Source organism: Callionymus lyra, chromosome 3, assembly GCF_982586985.1.
Source record: "Callionymus lyra chromosome 3, fCalLyr1.hap1.1, whole genome shotgun sequence".
Lineage (NCBI taxonomy): Eukaryota > Metazoa > Chordata > Actinopteri > Syngnathiformes > Callionymidae > Callionymus > Callionymus lyra.
Window position 1 is genome coordinate 16,992,518 of NC_141820.1, and position 8,712 is coordinate 17,001,229.

Here is an 8,712-nt window from a genome sequence, read left to right on the forward strand (position 1 = left end):
TTCGTCGTAAATGTTACCTTTAAGTGAGATTTGAAAATATTATTTTTGTATTTGAGGACATGGAACACTATACAACTGAGACAAATAAATAAGTAAGTAAGTAATTTTTATTTATATAGTGCTTTTCCAGACCAGGGTCACAAAGCGCTTAAACAATCAGAACAATATTCAATAAAGTATATACTTTAAAGGTCAAGATAAAACTGATAACACAACAGGATTTCCAGAAAATCAAGGAAAAGCCTGAACAAATAAAAACGTCTTAAGATGTTTCTTAAAGGAGTCAGTAGAACCATCAAGCGCAAAGAGAGAGTATATAACAATTTAACATAATATATAATATAATATAATATAATATAAATATAACAGATTCGACTCATTTAGAATTATAATTATAAAGGGTCACTTTATTATTAAGCAAAAATGTATTGCTTGTGCTAGCATAACGATAATTTAGCTTGTGGATTTGATAGCATAAATGTAGCTAATTTAGTGAGGACACAGTAGCTGTTGTGGATGGAGCTGTTACGTCAAGAATACTTCTTACTCTACTTCTAAATATTTCTGACTATCAGGGCTGAAATAGTGGGTACAGAATTTACGGTCTCAAAAATTCTCTCCTGAAATACAAAGAACCCCATATATCATGAATGAAATAATGGATGTATATTATTAAAAAGGTAATTTTTTTAAAACCTAGATATTTATCACCATAAGCTAGTTCTAAAAAAAAGAATATGAATCAAAATGACATTGAAAACATGCCACTTACACACAATGGAGAGCAAGAGTTCAATGTTTTCAAGGTAACAATATGAAATTGAAAAAAATTGTCACACAAAAGTCGCGTTTGGTTCAAATGGAATGAAACCCGATTTACTGTCGATTTGCAGATAAACTTGTTGTAATTCTTAGACTAAGCCAAATCTAGTCATTAACCAGAATCCATTAGGAAACCAAACATCCACACTTCCTGTGAAAAGACCAGCCCATAATTTAGATCATCCGGTCTATAATTTGGACCTGAAATAAAAATCAATTCAAACCTTCTCATCTGATGATAAATCACTTAAACGGACTTTAATTTGTAGGAAATCACTAACTACAAGTGGAAGTTAACCACGAGTGGACTATAATTTGGATTGACCAGACCTTTCATCAAAGACCGAAAAGATTATAATTCAACCTAAACCGACAGGAATATAAATCAATTGGATTAGGAGTTTAGGCAAAGCATCCTATAATTCCAACTAACTATCACTTGAACCAACCAGATTTATACAAAACACTGATTCAACAACAACATGACTTCAGTTTGAAGAACCTGCAACCACTGAAGAGGAAAATACCATAAAGTGATTATTTTTATTAGAAAAAATATGCTTACCTGGAAAATGTGTCTTATACATAATAATAAATAATGTCATGCTCTAGTCTCTTTATGTTTTTGCTCTAGTCACTTTATGTTGCCTCTATAGTAAGTAAGTAAGTAAGTAAGTAAGTAATATTTATTTATATAGCGCTTTTCAAGACCAGGGTCACAAAGCGCTTAGACAATCAAAACAATACTCCAAAAAGTACATACTTTAAAGATCAAGATAATACTGAGAACAACACATGAGTTTGAGAAATTCAAGGAAAAGCCTGAACAAATAGAAACGTCTTAAGGTCTCTTTATGTTGCTGCTCTAGTCTCTTTATGTTTCTGCTCTAGTCACTTTATGTTGCTGCTCTAGTCTCTTTATGTTGTTGCTCTAGTCACTTTATGTTGCCGCTCTAGTCTCTTTATGTTGCTGCTCTAATCCCTTTATGTTGCTTCTCTAGTCTCTTTATGTTGCTGCTCTGGTCTCTTTATGTTGCTGCTCTAGTCACTTTATGTTGCTTCTCTAGTCTCTTTATGTTGCTGCTCTAGTCTCTTTATTTTGCTGCTCTAGTATCTTTATGTTGCCGCTCTAGTCTCTTTATGTTGCTGCTCTAGTCCCTTTATGTTGCTTCTCTTGTCTCTTTATGTTGCTGCTCTAGTCTCTTTATGTTGCTGCTCTAGTCACTTTATGTTGCTTCTCTAGTCTCTTTATGTTGCTGCTCTAGTCTCTTTATTTTGCTCCTCTAGTCTCTTTATGTTGCTGCTCTAGTATCTTTATGTTGCTTCTCTAGTCTCTTTATGTTGCTGCTCTAGTCACTTTATGTTGCTGCTCTAGTCTCTTTTTTGTTTCTGCTCTAGTCTCTTTATGTTGCTGCTCTAGTCACTTTATGTTGCTGCTCTAGTCTCTTTATGTTGCTGCTCTAGTCTCTTTATGTTGCTGCTCTAGTATCTTTATGTTGCTGCTCTAGTCTCTTTATGTTGCTGCTCAAGTCTCTTTATGTTGCTGCTCTAGTCTATTTATGTTGCTGCTCTAGTCTCTTTGTTGTTGCTGCTCTAGTCCCTTTATGTTGCTTCTCTAGTCTCTTTATGTTGCTGCTCTAGTCTCTTTATTTTGCTGCTCTAGTATCTTTATGTTGCTGCTCTAGTCTCTTTATGTTGCTGCTCTAGTCACTTTATGTTCCTTCTCTAGTCTCTTTATGTTGCTGCTCTAGTCTCTTTATTTTGCTGCTCTAGTATCTTTATGTTGCTGCTCTAGTCTCTTTATGTTGCTGCTCTAGTCTCTTTATGTTGCTGCTCTAGTCACTTTATGTTGCTGCTCTAGTCTCTTTTTTGTTTCTGCTCTAGTCTCTTTATGTTGCTGCTCTAGTCACTTTATGTTGCTGCTCTAGTCACTTAATGTTGCTGCTCTAGTCTCTTTATGTTGCTGCTCTAGTCTCTTTATATTGCTGCTCTAGTATCTTTATGTTGCTGCTCTAGTCTCTTTATGTTGCTGCTCAAGTCTCTTTATGTTGCTGCTCTAGTCTATTTATGTTGCTGCTCTAGTCTCTTTGTTGTTGGTGCTCTAGTCCCTTTATGTTGGTGCTCTAGTATCTTTATGTTGCTGCTCTAGTATCTTTATGTTGCTGCTCTAGTCTCTTTATGTTGCTGCTCTAGTCACTTTATGTTCCTTCTCTAGTCTCTTTATGTTGCTGCTCTAGTCTCTTTATTTTGCTGCTCTAGTATCTTTATGTTGCTGCTTTAGTCTCTTTATGTTGCTGCTCTAGTCTCTTTATGTTGCTGCTCTAGTCACTTTATGTTGCTGCTCTAGTCTCTTTTTTGTTTCTGCTCTAGTCTCTTTATGTTGCTGCTCTAGTCACTTTATGTTGCTGCTCTAGTCACTTAATGTTGCTGCTCTAGTCTCTTTATGTTGCTGCTCTAGTCTCTTTATATTGCTGCTCTAGTATCGTTATGTTGCTGCTCTAGTCTCTTTATGTTGCTGCTCAAGTCTCTTTATGTTGCTGCTCTAGTCTATTTATGTTGCTGCTCTAGTCTCTTTGTTGTTGGTGCTCTAGTCCCTTTATGTTGGTGCTCTAGTATCTTTATGTTGTTGCTCTAGTATCTTTATGTTGCTGCTCTAGTCTCTTTATGTTGCTGCTCTAGTCGCTGCTCTAGTCTCTTTATGTTGCTGTTCTAGTCTCTTTATGTTGCTGCTCTAGTCTCTTTGTTGTTGGTGCTCTAGTCCCTTTATGTTGGTGCTCTAGTATCTTCATGTTGTTGCTCTAGTATCTTTATGTTGCTGCTCTAGTCTCTTTATGTTGCTGCTCTAGTCGCTGCTCTAGTCTCTTTATGTTGCTGTTCTAGTCTCTTTATGTTGCTGCTCTAGTCTCTTTATGTTGTTGCTCTAGTATCTTTATGTTGCTGTTCTAGTCTCTTTATGTTGCTGCTCTAGTCTCTTTATGTTGTTGCTCTAGTCTCTTTATGTTGCTGTTCTAGTCTCTTTATGTTGCTGCTCTAGTCGCTGCTCTAGTCTCTTTATGTTGCTGCTCTAGTCGCTGCTCTAGTATCTTTATGTTGCTGTTCTAGTATCTTTATGTTGCTGCTCTAGTATCTTTATGTTGCTGCTCTAGTCTCTTTATGTTGCTGCTCTAGTCTCTTTATGTTGCTGCTCTAGTTGCTGCTCTAGTCTCTTTATGTTGCTGCTCTAGTATCTTTATGTTGCTGCTCTAGTCTCTTTATGTTGTTGCTCTAGTCTCTTTATGTTGCTGTTCTAGTCTCTTTATGTTGCTGCTCTAGTCTCTTTATGTTGCTGCTCTAGTCGCTGCTCTAGTATCTTTATGTTGCTGCTCTAGTCTCTTTATGTTGTTGCTCTAGTATCTTTATGTTGCTGCTCTAGTATCTTTATGTTGCTGTTCTAGTCTCTTTATGTTGCTGCTCTAGTCTCTTTATGTTGCTGCTCTAGTCTCTTTATGTTGCTGCTCTAGTCTCTTTATGTTGCTGCTCTAGTCTCTTTATGTTGCTGCTCTAGTCACTTTATGTTGCTGCTCGAGTATATTTATGTTGCTGCTCTAGTCACTTTATGTTGCTGCTCTAGTCTCTTTATGTTGCTGCTCTAGTCTCTTTATGTTGCTGTTCTAGTCTCTTTATGTTGCTGCTCTAGTCTCTTTATGTTGCTGCTCTAGTCTCTTTATGTTGCTGCTCTAGTATATTTATGTTGCTGCTCTAGTCACTTTATGTTGCTGCTCTAGTCTCTTTATGTTGCTGTTCTAGTCTCTTTATGTTGCTGTTCTAGTTTCTTTATGTTGCTGCTCTAGTCACTTTATGTTGCTGCTGTAGTCTCTTTTTGTTGCTGCTCTAGTCTCTTTATGTTGCTGCTCTAGTCACTTTATGTTGCTCTCTTTATGTTTCTGCTCTAGTCACTTTATGTTGCTGCTCTAGACTCTTTATGTTGCTGCTCTACTCTCTTTATGTTGCTGCTCTAGTCTCTTAATGTTGCTGCTCTAGTCTCTTAATGTTGCTGCTCTAGTCTCTTTTTTGTTGCTGCTGTAGTCTCTTTTTGTTGCTGCTCTAGTCACTTTATGTTGCTGCTGTAGTCTCTTTATGTTGCTGCTCTAGTCTCTTTTTTGTTGCTGCTCTAGTCTCTTAATGTTGCTGCTCTAGTCTCTTAATGTTGCTGCTCTAGTCTCTTTTTTGTTGCTGCTGTAGTCTCTTTTTGTTGCTGCTCTAGTCACTTTATGTTGCTGCTCTAGTCTTTTTATGTTGCTGCTCTAGTCTTTTTATGTTGCTGCTCTAGTCACTTTATGTTGCTGCTCTGGTCTCTTTTTGTTGCTGCTCTAGTCACTTTATGTTGCTGCTCTAGTCTCTTTATGTTGCTGCTCTAGTCACTTTATGTTGCTGCTCTAGTCTCTTTATGTTGCTGCTGTAGTCTCTTTATGTTGCTGCTCTAGTCTCTTTATGTTGCTGCTCTAGTCACTTTATGTTGCTCTCTTTATGTTTCTGCTCTAGTCACTTTATGTTGCTGCTCTAGACTCTTTATGTTGCTGCTCTACTCTCTTTATGTTGCTGCTCTAGTCTCTTAATGTTGCTGCTCTAGTCTCTTAATGTTGCTGCTCTAGTCTCTTTTTTGTTGCTGCTGTAGTCTCTTTTTGTTGCTGCTCTAGTCACTTTATGTTGCTGCTCTAGTCTTTTTATGTTGCTGCTCTAGTCTTTTTATGTTGCTGCTCTAGTCACTTTATGTTGCTGCTCTGGTCTCTTTTTGTTGCTGCTCTAGTCACTTTATGTTGCTGCTCTAGTCTCTTTATGTTGCTGCTCTAGTCACTTTATGTTGCTGCTCTAGTCTCTTTATGTTGCTACTCTGGTCTCTTTATGTTGCTGCTCTAGTCACTTTATGTTGCTGCTCTAGTCACTTTATGTTGCTGCTCTGGTCTCTTTATGTTGCTGCTCTAGTCACTTTATGTTGCTGCTCTAGTCTCTTTTTGTTGCTGCTCTAGTAACTTTATGTTGCTGCTCTAGTCTCTTTTTTGTTGCTGCTCTAGTCACTTTATGTTGCTGCTCTAGTATTTTTATGTTGCTGCTCTAGTCTTTTTATGTTGCTGCTCTAGTCACTTTATGTTGCTGCTCTAGTCACTTTATGTTGCTGCTCTAGTCTCTTTATGTTGCTGCTCTAGTCTCTTTTTGTTGCTGCTCTAGTCTCTGTATGTTGCTGCTCTAGTCACTTTATGTTGCTGCTCTAGTCACTTTATGTTGCTGCTCTAGTCTCTTTTTGTTGTTGCTCTAGTAACTTTATGTTGCTGCTCTAGTCTCTTTATGTTGCTGCTCTAGTATATTTATGTTGCTGCTCTAGTCATTTTATGTTGCTGCTCTAGTCACTTTATGTTGCTGCTCTAGTCTCTTTATGTTGCTGCTCTAGTCACTTTATGTTGCTGCTCTAGTCTCTTTATGTTGCTGCTCTAGTCACTTTATGTTGCTGCTCTGGTGTCTTTATGTTGCTGCTCTAGTCACTTTATGTTGCTGCTCTGGTCTCTTTATGTTGCTGCTCTAGTCACTTTATGTTGCTGCTCTAGTCTCTTTTTGTTGCTGCTCTAGTCACTTTATGTTCTAGTCATGTTTTTGTGTTGCTTCTCTATGAAAACAAAAGGACATTGTTGAAATTAAAAAGACAAACCAGGATACAATAGATGAATAATGAGTAAATATAATAATAAATAAAGACAAAAGTTGAGATAACAAAAACTATAAAAGTATACAAAATGAGTATACAAGGCATTAGTTAAACCACGTCTTCAGGCTGATCTCAGACCTGCCCTGGTGCTCGCTCAGGACATGGAGATTGTAGGAATCAAATTATGTCGGCCAATTAACACCGAGGAGCAAAGAAAGAGCAAGTGAAGCTAATGTTTCCGCTCCGAGGAGGCTGTGCTGCCCCTGGAGGTGTCGGCGTGTGATCACTGCCGACTCCTTGAGCTGCCGGGGCCTCTTTCCCTTTAAGGGCCGAGCATCGGAGGGTGTGTTGACCCTGCCAGTGAGTTCATATAAGCAGACCCATATAGCTTCTCCCCGTGATCACGAGCCTGCTGAGCTGCTGCCTCAGTTATGTAAGATTACATAACAGCAGGTCTGTCTGTGTAATATTTCATGACCTGGAGGTAACCAAGAGTGGAATCCAGAGCGCCGGCAAACTGAGGAACCAAAGAGTCGACGTGTTAACGTGTCACACTGAACAGTTGATTAGCTGCTACAAAGACGTCGTCCGCCGCACACGGCCTGGTTTTATAGGGTGGAGGAGCGACAACGTCTGTGGAGGTCGACGCACAAAAGAGTCCTCCCCCCACCCCGCATGTTCCACTGGTATCACTGGGAATTAATCCAAATCAATTTATCGTGCGTTCAGTTAGAGCCCATAATTAAAGAACTAGGCCAGCCGCAGTCCAAAGTCTCCATGAACGTCCCACTTGGAACGACGGACAACATATTCATCACAGATCCAAATTCATTTTGTCTTTAACTCGCATTAAAGCACGTCGTCTTCACCAAAACGCCAGCAGATAGTTTTCAGAACTCTCAGCTGCTTTGCAGTTACTTTAGAACAAGATCGAAGATACAAGATTTTTCTCAGTACACTAGGAGAGACACAAAGTAGAACACATCTCCGAGGTGAGGTACAACGAGGAGGCTAAGGCCCCCCTGAGGTCTCCTAGAAAGAAGGAAGTCTGGATCTCTTTGCTCCTGGTGCTGCCCCCTCAACCTGACCTTGGGATAAGAGGTGAACGAATGTTGCCCCTAAACGGCCAATCTAACCTATTTGTGAAGTTGGATTAGATTCAAACGGAAAATAGTTTAAGGTGCTATTGTTACTTTCTCTCTGATAATGTCCATCCATGAGCAGCAGAAAATACAACTTAAGTGTTATATATTATATTTTCTTCACTCATTTCCTATTTAATAAACTGTGTGTATTGAATAGAATAAATGACTAAAAATACAAACTCGTTGACATATTAAGTTTTGCCTTGAAAGAAAGATACAAGTTCAAACAAAAAAAAGATTTTAAATTCAAATTACCAGCCCACACTTTAACTGTTACATCAGATTTTATTTATTTAGAAACCTCTACAAAAAAAATAAGATACCATAAGAGCCACTCACACTTTTGAGTTTTTCCCAGTTGCTTTGGAATAAATTAGTTTTTTCTTTTTAAGGAAGTGCGTGCGGCAGACGTGTCTTTTCAGAATAAAAGTGTAGCGTTCCATCATCTACCGTTAACATGCATCAGTTACTTATGTGACAAAACCATGCGGAGATATGCGGCAGAATAAAAGATATTTGCCGTCATCTGTGTCGGAGTAGAAGTTAAAATATTCACTTGAGTAAAACTCTTAAGAGCAGAAAAGAAAGTTTCTGTGGAAGGCAAACTTGCTCGTCTTTAACACCTCGACATAAACCCCCCGAAACAATCCTCCGGTGTTGAATCAGGTGTATCTTACACTTTGGCCTACTGCCGTCTGTGGGCCCTGAAAACCTGGTTCACGGGTTCACAGCCCCCCATCTGAACGTAAGCGCTGGTGTCCTTCCGTCAGAGAGATAAGAAAAAAATCCCGGAGCGATGGCTCGGATAGGAAGGAGGGATAACAGAATGGAATATAAAGGCAAATGGAAGGAGACGATACTCACGTACGTGACCTCGAGAGAGAGACTCAGTCAAGGTGAATCTTTTCTCATTCAGAACTTAAGTTTTTTTTCCCGCAATTTTGCTCATTCCTAACGAGTCGTCCCTCCTTCTACGACGCTTCCCTCCCGGTCCCCCTTTTTCTCCCCCCCCCCCCTCTCCTGTTTTCCTTTTTCGCCAGTGCCGGTACTCCTACCTTGTCCTTTTTT